This window comes from Notamacropus eugenii, chromosome 6 (assembly GCF_028372415.1).
Source record: "Notamacropus eugenii isolate mMacEug1 chromosome 6, mMacEug1.pri_v2, whole genome shotgun sequence".
NCBI classification, from domain to species: Eukaryota; Metazoa; Chordata; class Mammalia; order Diprotodontia; family Macropodidae; genus Notamacropus; species Notamacropus eugenii.
This window is the reverse complement of record NC_092877.1, coordinates 254,001,676-254,021,827: the sequence shown is the minus strand read 5'-3', so window position 1 is coordinate 254,021,827 and position 20,152 is coordinate 254,001,676.

Sequence of the window (20,152 nt, the reverse complement as noted above, 5' to 3'; positions counted from 1 at the left end):
AAGGAGGGGAAGGCTGCAGGAGGAGGGGGAGAAAAGTGAATACTATTGAGGAGGGGAAGGGAGACGGGAGAGCTAAAAGCACAAATGGTGGGAAAGATGTTGGAGGGAAATACACAGATTGTAATCATAACTGTGAATGTGAATGGAATGAACTCTCCCATAAAACGGAGACGGATAGCAGAATGGATTAAAAGCCATAATCCAACAATATGCTGCTTACAAGAAACACATTTGAAACGGGGGGATAAACATAGGATAAAGGTCAAAGGATGGAGCAGAATATATTGTGCTTCAGCTCATGTAAGAAAGGCAGGAGTAGCAATCCTAATCTCAGACAAAGCAAAAGCAGAAATAGATCTAATCAAAAGGGATAAGGATGGAAACTATATCCTGCTAAAAGGCACCATAGACAACGAAGCAATATCATTACTAAACATGTATGCTCCAAGTGGTATAGCATCCAGATTCTTAGAGGAGAGGTTGGGGGAGTTGAAGGAAGAAATTGATAGCAAAACTATACTAGTGGGGGAACTCAACCTCCCCCTCTCTGAACTCGATAAATCCAACCTCAAAATAAACAAGAAAGAGGTTAAGGAGGTAAATAAATCTCTGGATAAGGTAGATATGATAGATCTTTGGAGAAAATTAAATGGGAATAGAAAGGAATATAATTTTTTCTCTGTGGTACATGGAACATTTACAAAAATTGACCATGTATTAGGACATAAAAATCTCACAATCCAGTGCAGAAAGGTAGAGATAATCAATGCATCCTTTTCAGATCATAATGCATTAAAAATTACATGTAATAAAAGGCCATGGAAAGAGAAACCAAAAATCAATTGGAAACTAAATAATCTAATTCTAAAGAAGGGTTGGGTTAAAGAAGAAATCATAGAAACAATCAACAATTTCATTCGAGAGAATGACAATAGTGAGACAACATACCAAAACTTAGGGGATACTGCAAAAGCAGTTATTAGGGGAAGTTTTATATGTTTGAATGCTTACATAAATAAAATAGAGAAAGAGGAGATCAATGACTTAGTCTTGCAGTTGAAAAAGCTAGAAAAAGAACAAATTGAAAATCCCCAAGTAAATACCAAATTAGAAATACTGAAAACCAAAGGAGAGATTAATAAAATTGAAATAAAGAAAACTATTGAATTAATAAATAAAACCAATAGTTGGTTTTATGAAAAAACTAATAAAATTGATAAACCTTTGGTCAATCTGATTTAAAAAAAGAAAGAAGAAAACCAAATTACTAATATTAAAAATGAAAGGGGTGAACTCACCTCCAATGAAGAGGAAATTAAAACAATAATTAGAAATTACTTTGCCCAACTTTATGCCCACAAATTCGATAATCTAAATGAGATGGATGAATATTTTAAAAAATACAAATTGCCCAGATTAACAGAAGAGGAAGTTGATTACTTAAACAACCCCATCTCAGAAAAAGAAATTGAACAAGCCATCAATGAACTCCCTAGGAAAAAATCTCCAGGGCCAGATGGATTCACAAGTGAATTCTATCAAACATTTAAAGAACAGTTAATTCCAATACTATATACACTATTCTTGAAAATTGGGGAAGAAGGAGTCCTCCCAAATTCTTTCTATGATATAAATATGGTTTTGATACCCAAACCAGGAAGAGACAAAACAGAGAAAGAAAATTATAGACCAATTTCCCTAATGAATATAGATGCAAAAATTTTAAATAAGATTCTAGCAAAACGAATACAGCATCTTATCATGAGATTAATACATTATGATCAGGTAGGATTCATACCAGGACTACAGGGCTGGTTCAATATTAGGAAAATTATTAGCATTATCGATCACATCAACAACAAAGCTAACAAAAACCACATGATTATCTCAATAGATGCAGAAAAAGCTTTTGACAAAATACAACATCCATTCCTACTAAAAACATTGGAGAATGTAGGAATAAAGGGAACTTTCCATAAAATAATAAGCAGTATCTATCTAAAACCTTCAGCAAGCATTATATGCAATGGGGATAAGCTAGATGCATTCCCAATAAGATCAGGGGTGAAACAAGGTTTTCCATTATCACCACTATTATTTAATATGGTACTAGAAATGTTAGCTGTAGCAATTAGACAAGATAAAGATATCCAAGGAATTAAAATAGCCAAAGAAGAAACTAAGTTATCACTCTTTGCAGATGATATGATGATTTACCTAGAGAATCCCAGAGGTTCAAGTAAAAAATTACTAGAATTAATAAACAACTTTGGCAAAGTTGCAGGGTACAAAATAAACCCACACATATCTTCTGCATTCCTATATATTAGCAACAAAGTCCAACAGCAAGAGATAGAAAGAGAAATCCCATTTAAAGTTAGGGTAGATAGTATAAAATACTTAGGAGTCTACCTGCCAAAACAAACCCAGGGATTATATGAACACAATTACAAGACACTTTTTGCACAAATAAAGTCAGATTTAAGTAAGTGGAAAAACATTAGTTGCTCATGGGTAGGCCGGGCTAATATAATAAAAATGACAATTCTACCCAAATTAATATACTTATTTAGTGCCATACCAATTAAACTATCAGACAATTACTTTCTAGAGCTGGACAAAATAATATCAAAATTCATTTGGAAAAACAAAAGGTCCAGAATATCAAAGGGACTAATGAAAAGAAATGCTTGGGAAGGTGGCCTAGCGCTACCAGACCTCAAACTGTACTATAAAGCAGCAATTATCAAAACCACTTGGTATTGGCTAAGAAACAGAGAGGTACACAACTGGAATAGACTTGGCACTCAAGATGCAGTAGGCAAGGAATATAGCAACCTTCTGTTTGATAAAACCAAGGACCCCAGCTTCTGGGATAAGAACTCATTGTTTGACAAAAATTGCTGGGAAAACTGGATAACAGTGTGCTGGAAATTAGGCATAGACCCATACCTGACACCGTACACAAGAATAAAGTCCAAATGGGTACATGATTTAGGTTTAAAGATTGATACCATGAGTAAACTGGAGAAGCAAGGAATAGTGTATTTATCAGATCTATGGAGAAGGGAAGAATTCTTTACTAAAGGAGAGATAGAATGCATTATGAAATGCAAAATGGATAACTTTGATTACATTAAACTGAGAAGTTTTTGCACAACCAAACCCAATGCAACCAAAATCCAGAGGGATGTAGTAAATTGGGAAACAATTTTTACAGCTAAGCTCGGGGATAAAGGCCTCATTTCTAGAATATATAGAGAACTGATCCAAATGTACAATCATATAAGTCATTCCCCAATTGATAAATGGTCAAAGGATATGAACAGGCAATTTTCAGAGGAAGAAATTAAAGCTATCTATAATCATATGAAAAAATGCTCTAAATCACTATTGGTTAGAGAGATGCAAATCAAAACAACTCTGAGGTACCACATCACACCTATAAGATTGGCAAACATGACAGAACAAGAAAATGATAAATGCTGGAGAGAATGTGGGAAAGTTGGAACACTAATTCATTGTTGGTGGAGCTGCGAGCGCATCCAACCATTCTGGAGAGCAATTTGGAACTATGCCCAAAGGGCTACAAAAATGTGCATACCCTTTGACCCAGCAATATCGCTACTAGGACTATATCCCCAAAAGATCATAAAAATGGGAAAGGGTCCCACATGTACAAAAATATTTATAGCAGCACTCTATGTAGTTGCCAAAAACTGGAAGTCAAGGGGATGTCCATCAATTGGGGAATGGCTGAATAAATTATGGTATATGAATGTAATGGAGTACTATTGTGCCATAAGAAATGATGAACAAGAAGACTTCAGAGAGGCCTGGAAGGACTTATATGACCTGATGCTGAGTGAAAGGAGCAGAACCAGGAGAACTTTATGCACAGCAACAACCACAGTGTGTGAGAGTTCTTTCTGGTAGACTTAGATTTTTGTAATAACACAAGAACTTCTTACCAAAAAAAAAAAAAAAAAAAAAAAAAAATCCCAATGGAGGATCTCAAGGCAAAATGCCTGCCACACTCAGAGAGAGAAATATGGAAGTCACTCACATATTGTAGCAGATCATGTTTGTGCATGTGTATGTGTTTGTGTATCATGTTCTGATTTGTTATACGATTTCTTTCATTTATCTTAGTCTGACTACATAGCATGACTATAGTGAAAATATACTCAATAGGAAAGTATATGTAGAATCTATACAGAATTGTATGCAGTCGTGGGGAGGGGGGGAGTGGGGGGTAGGTGGGGGGGATAAAATCACAATTGTATGGCAGTGACTGTTAAACATTACAAAATAAAAAAAAAAAAAAGAAAAGCAGGTCAATACCTTGCTAAAGGAGACCCATAAAAATGCTGAAGAAATAACACCTTGAAAAATAGGCTAACTCAATTGGCAAAAGAGGTTCAAAAAGCCAATGAGAAGAAGAATGCTTTAAAAAGCAGAATTAGCCAAATGGAAAAGGAGGTCCAAAAGCTCAGTGAAGAAAACAGTTCTTTCAATATTAGAATCAAACAGATGGAGGCTAATGACTTTACGAGAAACCAAGAAATAACAAAACAAAACCAAAAGAATGAAAAAAATGGAAGATAATGTGAAATATCTCATTGGAAAAACAACTGACCTGGAAAATAGATCCAGGAGAGAGAATTTAAAAATTATGGGACTACCTGAAAGCCATGATCAAAAAAAAAGCCTTGACATCATCTTACATGAAAGTATCAAAGAAAACCGCCCTGGTATTCTAGAATCAGAAGGCAAAATAAATATTGAAAGAATCCACTGATCACCACCAGAAAAAGATCGAAAAAGAGAAACTCCTAGGAACACTGTGGTGAAATTCCAGAGTTCCCTGGTCAAGGAGAAAATATTGCAAGCAGCTAGAAAGAAACAATTAAAGTATTGTGGAAATACAATCAGGATAACACAAGATCTAGCAGCTTCTACATTAAGGGATCGAAAGGCATGGAATGTGATATTCCAGAAGTCAAAATAACTAGGACTAAAACCAAAAATCAGCTACCCAGGAAAACTGAGTATAATACTTCATGAGAAAATGGTCTTTCAATGAAATAGAGGACGTTCAAGCATTCTTGATGGAAAGAACAGAGCTGAAAAGAAAATTTGACCTTCAAGCACAAGAAGGAAGAGAATCATGAAAAGGTAAACAGCAAAGAGAATTCCTAAGGGACTTAATAAAGTTGAACTGTTTACATTCCTAGATGGAAAGACAATATTTGTAACTCTTGAAACTTTTCAGTATCTGGGTAGTTGGTGGGATTACACACAACCACACACACACACACACACACACACACACACACAGAGCACAGAGTGAATTGAATAGGATGGGATCATATCTTAAAAAACTGTAATTAAACAGTGAGAGAGAAATATATTGGGAGGAGAAAGGGAGAAATGGAATGGGGCAAATTATCTCTCATAAAAAAGGCAAGCAAAAGACTTTTCAGTGGAGGAAAAAAGAGGGGAGGTGAGAGAAAAACATGAAGCTTACTCTCATCAATTCTACTAAAGGAAGGAATAAAATGCACACTCATTTTGGTATAAAAACCTATCTCACAATATAGGAAAGTGGGGGAGAAGGGGATAAGCAGGATGTGGGGGATGATGGAAGGGAGGGCAGTGGGAGGAGGGAGCAATTTGAAGGCAACACTCTTGGGGAGGGACAGGATCCAAAGAGAGAACAGAAGCAATGGGGGGCGAGATAGGGTGGAGGGAAATATAGTTAGTCTTAGACAACATGACTATTATGGAAGTCATTTGCAAAAATACACAGATATGGCCTTTATTGAATTGCTTGCTTCCCAAAGGGAATGGGTGGGGAGAGAGGGATGAAGAGAAGTTGAAACTCAAAGTTTTAGGAACAACTGTGGTGTATTTTTCTTACTACTAGAAAATAAGAAATATAGGTAATGGGGTATAGAAAGTTATCTGGCCCTACAGGTCAAAAGAGAAGATGGAGACAAGGAAAGGGAGGGATGGTTGAAGAGAGGGCAGATTGGTGATAGGGGTGATTAGAATGCTTGGCGTTTTGGGGTGGGGGGAGGGGAGAAATGAGGAGAAAATTTGAAACCCCGAATTTTTTGAAAACGAATGTTAAAAGTTAAATAAATAAATTTTAAAAAATCTTTCCTTTATTTTCTCTCATCTTTTCCACTTCTGCAATTTCTGTCTTGGACTTTTCCTCCTCCCACTTCCTAGGTTTCTGTTTTCTGTTGAACTTGCTGCTTTTTTTCATCTTGAAAAGACGATGCTCCCAAACCCCCAAATAAACAGGAAATGAGAAAAAAAATTGTTGCAGAAACTAAACCTCAAAATAAAACCTCAACTCAAAGTATTTAAGCCATTTTTTGAGCCAGAGGACATCACCACCCTTTGGCCCAGTGCCTCAACAGAAAAAGAAAAATATTTGGCACCCTACAAAACAGCTCCCCTAATCAAGCTTCCCCCAATAGGCAGACCCATCAATGGATGGGAAAGGTCTTTAAATCACATTAAAACAATTAACAATACAAATGCATGCACTGTTTCTCTTTAAAGAAATTTTTTCTTCACTTTACTACTTGTAAAGACTCTTGATTTAAAAAGGCAAGATTCACTCAGAAGCACTTGATTATACTAAAACAAAAACAGCAAAAGGACTTATTTTGATTGCCATCATACTCTCCAAAACGGATTCTTTTTTAAAGATAAACTAATGCATTTTTTCTCAATTCTTTCCTTGCCCTTAATCACTGAAAGGATGTTTAATGAGACAAAATTATACCTGGGAAAGATCTTAGCTTAAAATGATGAAGGTCTCCCACCACATCCTGGACCATTCCCAGTGCTCTTGACTTACATCACTGGATTGTGGGTCACTGGATTCTGATGATTCTGAAATAGAGAGGAAGACTGATAACTTTGTGCAGCTCTGCCTCACTGAAATCTGACCCACTGCAAGTCAAGACATAACCATTCTGATGTCACTGACACTCTTAAAGTATGTCACAACAACAAATCCCAAGAAACTCTATGACATCTATGTGTTTCCTGAGAGAGTTTACAAGCTGACCTGGTCCTTTCTTCACCCTCCTGCCCAGTTAAAGGTTGTTGTATCTCATTCCCAGAAGCCAGTGAATCTGGTCCACTATCAGTGGTCTCAGGATGCTTCTGGGTTCTATAAATCAGTAAGACAAAGGAGGATGGTCTTGCTCCCACTTATACTTAATCCCACTTTACTTTATGTAATACACACCCATGATACTACTAACCCTATAACCAATTATATTCTTTCCTAACCTACCTTGTTCTGCTCTTTGTTCCATTCCCATTAAAAGGAACTGCATCTTCATCTAAGAATAGTCGGCTTAATTGAGGCAGACATTAGCCTACTTTATTACCAAGTTCATTCACTGCCAACAAACTATTATCTTCCTCAGAGAAAACATGTCTTTGCTTACCTTTGTTGAATTTCACTCATGACAAGGCCTATAAAAGAATTCCTGAATGTTGTTATAACATGCTCATGTGTTTATCAAAATATTCTTGATCATTCAAACATCATGGAGAATTAGGCGGCTGCCCCAAGGTTCAAAAATATCAAATGTCTGTGTTTTCAAAAAGCAAAAAAAAAGAGAAACACATATATGTTTATGTGGTTGAATTTGATTCCTACAAAAACATATGATGTATAGCAAAAAGGATTTAAAAAACAATTTTTGGAAAGAAACACCAATTTCACAACTAGCCAACATAAGTTTATAAAAAGTAGGGTGTGTCAGATTAGGTTAATTATTTTTGTGACTATGAAATTATAAATTTCCAGTTTTAGAATTTGGAAATCATGTACTTGTATTTCAGTGATACATCTGACAAATTGTCTCATGCTATCTTTGTCCAAAAAAAGTAGAGATGTAAGCTAAATGATAAAAGTACAAGGCGCCTGTTTGAGTAAATGTAACCAAACTATGTTGAGTAATGAATAAATGGCAGCCTAAGGGATAGTGTCTAGGAGATGCCTCCACAGCTCTAAATTTCATATGCTTTCTTCAAACTATAAATTTTATATTATATATATATACATATACATATACATATACATATACATATATATATGTATATATACGTATATATACATATATATATATTCTTTGAGATTTGAAACATGTGACTTGAAAGGAAACTAAATACTTTTATGTAGTAAGTTTCCTAAAAATTTTAGCAGGGAACAATGAACCAATCAAGTGATAAATGCTACAAAGTAGATCTGAATTCTTTGTATTATATGTAAGTCTCTAATTCAAAGGAATAATTATATAGACCTACACATGCATTAATATCATCAATATGTGGTCTTAAGAAACCATAGCTAGAGAGTTCATGTAAGAAAGACCTATTGTTTTCTTGGTGTGTGTGTGTGTGTGTGTGTGTGTGTGTGTGTGTGTGTGTGTGTGTATCTGTCTGTGTCACTGTGCATCTCTGTGTGTTGTGGATTGTAAGAGTCAACAGTGTGAAAAGGTAGAAAAAAAAGATATAATTTCAGTTCACATATTCCCCAAGATAAGCAGGTTAGGCCTGATGTTCTCTATTCTACTTATGCCTTATCTAGAACATTTTTAATTCTGAAGCCACACTTCACTGAATACTTTAGTAAGAATTACCTCATGTTGAGAATAGCTGACTTGTCTAAGGAAAATAGAGAGTTTATAGGAGGTAAGAAGTTGGTTCTATACTCAAATTTGAACATAAATTTGAAAAAGATCATGAATCTCATCAATTTGGAAGTTTCTTCCAAAGATAGAGATTACAATCAATGTATACATGACCATCTTGTTCAACTATTATCTGTCTTTCCAAAAGTATCTGATCAGTTCAACCTAATATACTGGCAGACTTTTAGTGTTTCTCCTGATATCAAGAGTGGAGCAGTAGAATACTCTAGCTGTCCTTCTGTCATTCTTCATCCTAACATCTTGATCAGCCTCCCCTTCTTCTATTCCTATCATGTAATTTTTGATGACATATTTTATTCTTCTCACCCAAAATTTCTCACTGGTCATATGTTGTTGTACATTTTCTCTTTCCATATCACTCTATTTGACATTCAATTTACATTCTTTGAAGAAGACTGTATTCTATTCCTTACTTCCCTATATCCATACTTAGGTATATTGGGCCAACTCCAGTCACCCTGATGAATATCTGATCACTGGATTCAGATGACTCTGGAGGAGAAGTGAGGCTGGTAACCTTGCACACAGCCCTCCCTCACTCAAAACAAGGTCAAGTGCAAGTTATGTCATCATTTCTCTTATGGCAAGGTCTATGGCAACAAAGGAAAAATACAATATCCACACTTGAATGATATCAATATTTAAAAGATGAACCTTAACTTTTGTGAGAATTTAGAGAGTCATTAAAAATGACTGAAAACTTTTCAATTGCAGTTGAACTTTCTCTGTTTCTCCTGTTCAACTCTTGTTCAAGATAATTTTCTGTCTGCCTTGTGTATTCCAGATATGTATTCTGTTGTCAAATCCTGTAATCCCAGTGTTTGATTTCTTGGTTATTATCTATAGCAAGAGGCTGAATGTAACAAGAGTGATTCAGGGGTACTCTGTTTCAAGTACTTCTCGGCTCTACCTCCAGAGCTGTATCAAACAGGGTTTGAAGCAAAATGGTACTTGAGGTTTCATTGACAGTTTGGCTTGTTGGTACTTGTCTCCCTGAGATTTCTTTGCTGCTTCAGGTAGGTGGCCTTGTTCACTCAGTAGGAAACTTTTTTTTTTCTTTTTATCATTTAGTATTACAGTGGATGAGGATTGAGATCCACTATCCAAATGGGTTGCTTCCATCAAAGATATCTGTGGGGGGCCAGAATGGAAGTAGGGTCAGTGGATTGAGGGTGAGTGGTCACTATTTATTTTACTTAAAGTCTTGGGCTATCTTCATTTGTGCCTACAGAGAGGAACACTTCAAATATAACTACTTGTTTCTTTCCTTAACAGTTTTCTGATTTCAAAAGGATGGATCATACAATTGTCCATTAAGGGGGGAAGAGAAAAACAATGATGTTAAGTATAAAAACATTAGCTTAGGTCATCACCCTTAATTCACTTTCCCTACAAATGAATTATTGTCTTTCTACCCACTTTATTGAAGGGAAAACATTAGAAAGAATTGTAAGGTAAATAAAATATTAATTCTTAATACTGTGCAATTGTACTGAAAAGGTTTGTAATATGCTTATAATGTATAAAAGAGTGAAAATGGAAAGAACAATAATAACAATATGCAACATTTTAAAATTATAATGACTAAGTTGGCACTAGAAAATATTTGATAAAATGAAGCAGGGAGACTGTATGTGTAGAATTTTGCAAATGCTATACTATTTGTTTATGATTTGCTTCGTTTTACTGAGTTTTTTTTTTTTATTTTTTCTTGTGGGATACATAGACTGGCTTGTTTGATAGGCTGACTAGAAGAATTATCATAAAAATAAGGTGAAAATAAAGAAAATCTTAAAATTTATCAAGGAAAACAAGAATTTGTAAAGAAAAGAGTGAACAACTCCAAGTAATCACATGAAAGAAGAAAACTATATTGCACTCTGCCCTGAACAGATTGCATCTGCAGTCATCCATACTTTAGGAAGAACACCGACGAAAAGGAGTGATATCAAGGGATAAAGTAGTGTTAAACCTTCCTAAGAGCATCAACTGAAATATTTAGGTGGAGGTCATCATAAGGACAAAAAATGGAGACATAGTAGAATTAGTTATTATTATTGCCCCCTAAAAGAAAAAAAATCTAATATGAGTATAAACAAGAGTAGGAAATATAGGAGGGCACATGTCTTATTGTTTTATTGTTGTTTTTGTTGTTGATAATGATCATAAAAATATCTACCTTTACATAGTACTTTAAAGTTTCCATATGACTTGACATGTTATTTCATGTGATGTGAGACATGGGTACTATTTTTATCAGCATTTTACAGATGAGGAAACTGTGGCCAATAGAGGTTAACCAACTTGTTCAGGTTCACAGAACTAATAGGTTCTGCAACAAAATGTGAAATCCCACCTTCCTAACTCCATGTCAAATCCTTTTTCCAATGCTTCTAGATACCTGCCTTAAAAAGAAAAAAATATATACAATAATTAGAGTATCTGGATGTTGAATGTTAAGACCCAAAATGAATACTGATTTTTAACATTAGAGGAACATAAGTAAAGGCTTTTTATAATTTATTGGAGATATTGTCTAGGAAAAGTATGTTTTAAGAAGAGGTTGAATTTCTAAATGAATATCTCTAAATGAAGTTGTTGTGGTTTTCCTTCATTCTGGAGAAGGACCATGACGTCAAGATGATGACATGACTTGCAGTTGAGTTGGATTTGTGGGACCGAGTGCTGTGCAAGGTCACCAGCCTCACTTTCTCCCTCCAGAGCCATCTGGGTCCAGTGGCCAGATATTCATCAGGACAACTAGAGATGGCCAGGATGCAATGGGTGATCCTGGCCAGTTCAGTCTAAGGTCTTATCAGAATCTCACTTTGAGTGAGATACATCTGTTCAATAAATGGGGCTCCTTAAGTGGTTATTTAAGGTATGGCCCCATGAATAAAAAAAAATTAAATTAAATTAAAAAAAAAACTGGGAAAGAAAGACCCCCAGGGTTCCTGAATAAAAATGAAACATTTACTATTTAGTAGTTACATTCTGTCTGTGCTAGGAGGGTGGGGACCTGTTGTCCAACCTATTAGCTCCAGAGTGAATTAGGCTTAAGATTTGACCTTTGAGCAAGAAATCTAGCTGGTTAACAGAAAGAAAAAAAAAACGTAGCTTTTTGCCCTGGAAGTGTATCTTCTCCTGAGTACAGCACCTCTGGCAAGGAGAGAGGCAAGGGTAGAGAAAGGGAGGGGAGATACTAATCACTCACAGGTTGTGTTTCTACATTCTGGAAGAGCATCATGACATCAATTTGATGACGTGACTTGCAGTTGAGTTTGATATGAGGGAGGGAGGACTGTGCAAGGTCACCAGTCTCACTGTCTCCTCCCAAATGAAATGCTATGATTCTCATGGGATAAGAAAATAATTTTCCATGAGTAAAATATTTGTATTATCTCCTTATTGTATTCTATTAAGTCTGATTTTATGTGTATCTGTGCAATTATAACAAAATAAGTAGAATTATTTGATATTGGAAAAGAAGTATAGCCTTATATTTTAAGGAAAAATATTACATATTATTACCTAGATATAAATGACTACTAATAAGAAAAATGAGAGAAGTTAATGAAAACATCATCATTTCTAAGAGCCTAAATTATAACTTAATGTCTCATAGAAATAGAACTTCTTTCATCTATAATAATGAGCCATTGGACCTAAAAATTGCAGATATATTGAAGGGATCTTTAATTTCTTGAGCCATTGGTTAGATAAATCTATGGACATTTGACTATAGGTTCATTACTCATGAGTCAGACTCTAAACTTTGCTGTGGGAGAAGTTATTTTAAGTATTTTATTAACTGGAATAATTTTGTATGCCTAAACGCTAAGTCTGAGTTAATGTGATACTATTTTATTTAATATTGATCTTTCCTCTGACTCACTTGATACTTGCTACTTGTGTGATCTTAGATAAGCCATTTAATTTATTTGCCTAATATTCCTCATCTGTAAATTGCAGAGATTAATTTAGATGACCTCTCAGGTCCAATTCAGTTCTCGATCCATTTTCTCATGTAGGATTTTATTTTATTTCAAACACTAGAGTTCAGGAACTGATCCTTATAATGTCTATTTTTCTTAACACAGACACAATATTTTATAGGGGTAGCTATGTGACACAGCTGAAGTCAGGAAGACATGAGTTCAAATCTTTGTTCAGACATTTACTTTCTTTGTGATGCTGGTCAAGTCATTTAACAATGTTTACTTCCGTTCCCCCATCTGTAAAATGAGGTGGAGAAGAAAATGGCAGACCATTCCAATATCTGTGCAAAAACAAACAAATAAAGGATCACAAAGTATCAAATATGATAGAAAAATGACTAAACAACAAAAAAAAATATTTTATATGTGTATAGTATTTTAAGTAATAACATTTACATACTCCTTTAAGGTTTGGATAATACTTTGCAAATATCATATTTTATCCTCACAACTATCTTGAAATAGATACCAAGATTATCCTTATATTTTAAGAATGAGAAAATTTAGATAAGCAGAGGTTAAACAATCTGCCTTGTTTTGGGGTAGATCGCTTAACCTCTGCCTGTCTAAGTTTGATTAAGTGACTTCATCAGGGTCACACAGAAAGTAAATGTCTGAAAAAAGATTTGAACTCAGGTCTTCTTGGCTTCATCCTCAGAATTTTATCTGCTGTGCCACATAACTACCCATATAAAATATTGTACCTATGTTAAGAAAAATAGAGATTGTAATGATCAGTTCCTAAACTCTAATGTTTTAGCAAGTGTTTAATGAAGGCTTATTATTTAATTGATCATCCCCCAGTATCCTGTGCATTTTGCATATCATTAAAGAATAGTGGGATTGACTATGTAACTTTATACCCCATGAATTAGAAGATAATACACTCTAAAGGGGATAATAACATTCATTCATTCTTCATATATCGATTCAATAGATATGTTAGCAAAGTACAGTGCTAAGTACTGGATGTGAAAAGATTACACAAGCACACTCATATGCCTTATATAACTGAGTGCATGTGTGTATGTATAACCACTAACCTCTAGGTGCTTACCTTCTACTAGGCATTATCATTTAAATATCTGTTCCCTTATAGTTAAAAATAATATTCTTTTTTCATGACCTTGGCAGGTTATGCAAACCTGCTTTTCTTTAGATGAAACAATACGTGATCAATATATAGTTCCAAGAGAAAAAAATATATACTGCGTTCCTCAGTGGTACAACTATGTAAAATGTGAGGTGAAGTCAACTGAAAGAGTTTTTAATGAGCAAATGTGACTATACTACAATAAGAAAAGAAAAAAAATAGATTACAAGCATTTTTTTGTTCCTTTCATACTGGTTGAGTATATCTATGCTGGCCTTTTTACACCTACTGTTGAAGATAGTATTTAGTGACTTGTATCCTGTTTGGTTTTAGTTTAATTGTAACATTCTGATCAAATTTTTAAATGCATAAATTGTTTTTGTACTTGCTATCAATGCTCAGTATGAATGAGTGGCTACTTAAACAATAAATAAGAGATCCTCATATATACACAAAATGGAGAAATCTCCTATTGTATAAAGGAAATTCTCTACACAGCACTTTCACTCCAAACAAATTGACAACAGTTTGTTTTACTTGACTAAGATGGAGTGTCTTCAGGAAAAATGCCAAAACCAATTAATATGTCAGGAGAAAAACTAATGAACAGTTATTTTTCACCTCAGTAAATTCACTATGGGCATTTATTACAATTCAGACATTTGTAAAACTGGATAGTCATCCTAAAGCCAAATAGTGCATTTTACATGACTGTAGGTGATGCCATCCCTGTTGTTGCTTGCAATATTTAAAAACAAATATTTCTTAAGTTAAATAACAGAGATATCCCTCTGTCTTAAAGTTACTTACACTCCTTTCTTAAAGTATTAGGTAAAGCGATGTAAAAGTTTCCAGCCAATTATTTTACCCAGCCTCGAAGCACCTTGGTATCATTTTCAGAAAATATACACAAAATACATCTGCATGTGTATACACGCATATTCATGCATACACATGTGTTTTCAACATGTCCAAAAAACAACTAACTGTATTTTGACCAAGACCATCCCTCTTTCAAATTTTCTTCTTATTGTTTAAACCATTGTCCTTGCAGTCACCCAGCTTCACAATTTAATTATGATACTTCAGTCCTCACTCCCTGGCAAGTCACATATCCAACTAATTCCTGTTGTATACAACTCATAGGGCTACCACCATGATTTAATCCCTCATAACCACTTGCCTGAACAATTCATACACAAATAAGGCATGTGCATATGCATAATGATAAACACACATGTTTTAAAATATGTATATATGTAATTATGTATGTGCATATCTACTACATACAATTTTCTTTGTATATAGTATATATGCACACTCGTATAGTTATTCATATCATCTATCATTATATCTATAATTTCTACATCCATTCTACATCCATTTTACCTTTATCTGTGCTTATATACATATCCATTTATCTATCATCTTCATTTTCCAAAAGTAGAACAGAATACAAAAATTATTTTAGAGATGTTATTATGAATTTAGAATGTCCATTTCACATTATTTGCTTCATACAACAAATTCTGAATATTACTTTTCCAAACTGCTTCTCTGTGTTTCTTTCTGAACTTCCTTTTTCTCTCTAATATATATATATATATATATATATATATATATATAATTTTTAGTGTTATGTGGCAGATCCAAGGTGGCAGAGTAGAAGCAAAAAACTGCTATAACTCTCTCTCTGCAAGCTGAAAAACCTTATAAGGAATAGCTCTAAAAAAATTCTAGAGCAGAAGAAGTCACAAAATGACAAAAAGGAAGCAAATTTCCAGCTCAAGACAATCTAAGAAGCCACCAGGAAGGGTCTATCATATCAGAGAGGGAGCAGAACTCAATTCAGTAAGGGCCACACCAGGGAAGAGAGAGCAGGAGTAGTACTTAGGGGACTGAATCACTGGCTGTTGCTGCTGCAAATTCCAGATTTTTCAATCCACCAACACTAAAAGTAGCTTCAAAGTGCATTCGGAGAGGTCTCTACCAAGCTGAAAGGGGAACTTGGTCTGGCCTCAGCACTGGTAGCCACCTTGGCCCCAGCCCCAGTCCTGGCCCAGCCACTACTGGATGGTGGCAGCCACCACTAAAACAGAAGCTGCTTCTGGAATCCTCCACTTAACAAAGCTCAAAAGTCAAGTAATTGCCTAGGAAAACAAGCAAACAAGAGGAAAAAGAAAGAGACCATAGATTCCAACTTTCTTGTTTAAGAGGTATTTTCTTAAGTCATTGGTGATAAGGAAGATCAAATTATATAGCAAGAGGAAGACAACAAAGCCAAAGCTCTTACATCCAAAGCCTCTAAGAAAAATATGAATTGATCTCAGGCCATGGAATTGTTCAAAAATTAATTTGAAAATCAAGTAAGATAAGTAAAGGAAAAATAGGGAAGAAAAATGAGAGCTATGCAAGAAAACTATGAAAAACGAGTAAACACATTGGTCAAGGAGACTAAAAAAAATGCTGAAAAAAAATAACATCTTTAAAATTAGACTGCTCCCATTGGAAAAAGGGGTCCAAAAAGGCAATGAAGAGAAGAATGCCTTAAAAAGCAGAATGGGGCAAATGGAACAAGACATCCAAAAGCCCACTGAAGAAAATAATTTTTAAAAATTTGATTGGAACAAATGAAATCTAATGACTTTATAAGAAATCAAGACATTATAAAACAACATCAAAAGAATGTAAAAATTGAAAATTATGTGACATATCTCATTGGAAAAACAAATGACCTGGAAAATGGATCTAAGAGAAATAATTTTAAAATTATTGGAATATCTGAAAACCATGGTCAAAAAAGAGACATCATCTTTCAAGGAATTATCAAGGAGATCTGCCCTGATATTCTAGAACCAGAGAGTAAAATAGAAATTGAAAGAATCCACTGACCAACCTCCTAAAAGAGATCCCAATAGGAAAATTCCTAGGAATACCATAACCAAATTCCAAAGTTCCCAAGTCAAGGTGAAAATATTACAAGCAGTTGAAAAGAAACAATTCAAGTATTGTGGAAACACAATAAGGATAACACAAGACTTAGCCATTTTAACACTAAGTGAGCAGAGGACTTGCAATATGATATTCCAGAGGTCAAATGAGATAGAATTAGAGCAAAGAATCACCTATGCAGCAAAACTGAGTCTAATACTTCAGGGGGAAAAATGAAAATTGAATGAAATAGAGGAATTCCAAGCATTTTTTGTTGAAAAGACTATTGCTGAATATGAAATTTGACTTTCAAATACAACAATCAAGAGAAGCATGAAAAAGTAAACAGGAAAGAGAAACTATAAGAGAGTTATTGAAGCTGAACTATATACATTCCTATATAGAAAGATAATATTTGTAACTCAGGAGACCTTTCTTAGTGTTAGGATATTTGGAGGGAATATATATATATATATGCATATGTATTTGTATATGCATGTGTACATGTATGTGCATATATGTATGTATGTATATACATATATATAGAGGGGGCACAGAGTGAGATGAATATCAAAGATTGATATCTAAAAGTAAAATTAAGGGTGGAGAGGCATATACTAGGAGAAAGAGAAAGGGAGAAGTAGAAAATAGTAAATCATCTCACAGAAAAAGGGCAAGAAAAAGCTTTTACAATGGAGGGGAAGACGGGGAAGGTGAGAGGGAATAAGTGAGCCATCCCTTCATCAAATTTGGATTTAGGAGTAAATAATATACATACTCACTTGGGTATGGAAGTTTCTTTTACTCTACAAGAAAACAGGAGGGAAGGAGATATGAGAAGGGGGATAATTGAAGGGACTGCAGATTGTGGGGATGGATAACCAGAAGCAAACATTTTGATAGAGGGACAGGTCAAAAGAAAGAGTTGAATAATGGAGGGTGAGACAGGATAGAGGGATATATAGTTAGTTTTTCACAGCATCACTGTTATAGAGGTGTTCTCATGATCACATATGTATAATCTTTACTGAATTGCTTGACTTCTCAGTGAGGGTGGGTGGGGAGGGGGGAAAGGAGAGAATGTGGAACTCAAAGCTTTAAAAATGAATGTTAGACATTTTTACATGCAAATATGAAGCAAGACATATAAGCAATAGGGTATAGACATCTACCCTACCCTACAGGAAAAAAGAAGGGAAGGGCATGGGGGTGGTGGTGACAGAACAGAGGACACATTAGAGGAAAGGGCAATCAGAATACATGATGTCCTAGTGTAGGGGTAAGAGGAGAATGGGGAGCAAATTTGAAATTCCAAATTTTTTGGAAGTAAATGTTGAAAATTAAAAATAAATAAATTTATATGGAAAAAATTAAATCCTATAATATCCTTTTTTGACATCACTACTGTTAATCCTTCTGATCTCTTTCCCCCTAATTAAGAAAGATACACACAAAAAAAGTAGTAACAAGTGAATATTGTCATCCAACGAAACAAATCTTAATATTGAACATACACAAAACTGTGTCTCTGAACATGTGTCAATTACCTCTTTGGAGATTGTTAACATGCTGCTTAAGAGGATTTCCGAAAATACGAGGTAACATGACTTGATGAAAAACGAAATGAGCAGAAAAATGAGAATAATTTCTACAAGGACAAAAGCATTGTAAAGGAAACAATTTTTCAGTTTGAAGAACTATGAGCAAAGCACTGACCAAATTTATGTCCGAAAATCCTTTTTGAGTTCCACATTCTCTCCTTTCCCCCCTCTCCCCATTGCAAGTATTTTTCTACTTATTGTCAGAGTGTTTTTTTTTTTTTCCTAAAGTGCAAGTCTGAGTAGTTAAGTTTTTCCTCCATGTCCTTACTAATTTCTAGTGGCTTCCTATCACCTCCCAAGTAAAAGAAAATCAACTATTTTTTAGTATTTACAAATTTATACAATTTGACTGCAACCAAAATTCTATTGTTTATACATAATTCTCCTTTATCTTGCAGTTCATAATACATAGCTTTTCTTTTCTTTTTTTTTATTTCCTATGTCTCTTCCTTTTCTCTACATTTTTCCATGACAACATCACTTGTCTCCTCACCTTTTCTTTGGAGAATGAATCCCTGGTTTTCTTCAATCATCACTTCACTTGGCACATTCTACATGAAACCTTTCCTGATTCCACCAGCTATAATATCCCCATTCACGAAATTACTTTCTTAATACCATAGTATGTATATATTGATGTATATATAATATTATATATTCCCCAATAGGCTTTACATTCCTTGACCTAGATAAATAGTGGATAGAGCACTGAACTTGAGTTCAAATTGTTCCTCAGATACTGACTAGCAATATGATACTAGATAAATCACTTAACCTCTGTCAACTTCAGTTCCTGTTATGTAAAACAGAGTAAATAATAGGCATGATTGTTTAAGGATTAGATAAGATAAAATATGAAAAGGGATTTCAAAATATTCATGTTCTATATGTATGTTAGCTCTTATTATTAAATATTATATCAAGTGTGTGTCTCATCTTTGTGGTTTTATATCCTATGTAATGCCTGGTGCATAGTAGTCCTCATAAATGCTTGTTGATTGTCTACTTGGTTGATTTCAACTTTAATTGCAAGGAATAAATATTAGTACTTTGTAGATTTTCTCACATTTATTAAGCCTCCCATTATACCTGAAAGCATAGCATGTGAACTGCATTATCTCTTTGAGTTTTCCATCTTATTATTTATCATTGAACAGTAATTCACCAACTACAATGCACCAGCCTGGGACCTGTTACTGACTCTCTCATGAATATTGTCACCTATGAATATGATTAATAACCCTTTGAAGATGCAATGCTACTTCATTCTTAGATATCCATCTTCTTTTGAAAAATTCTCAAATGACTTATATGATTCCAGGGATTCAGAGATTTTTCTCTTTATCTTTCCCTTATGTGACAAATTCTTCACTAACTTTTTTGACTGAAGCTTTGATGATATCTTTTTAGTACCATTGACTTCTTTTCTTTTTTTGAAAGGATATTTTTTCTATGCAGTTATACAACTTTTTGTTTGTCTAATAGCACATAATCTCTTAAAAGGCAAAGATGATCTTATTTTTTTTTAATTTGTATCCAAAATTCAGTAGTATGTTTGGCACCTAGTGGATGCTTGATAAGTATTTGTGGTTTGATTGACTAAAATATTCCCACATGCTGGGCATTTAGAGGTGTTTTATTGGATTTAATGATCACTAAGGAAACATGATAAGAGTCTATTTCAGTGCACAGGACAGCAGAGTAGGATGAGAACACTGAGGACATTCATAGTAATCAATTCTTGGCCAAGAATTCCCTTTACACCGTACTGGACAAGTG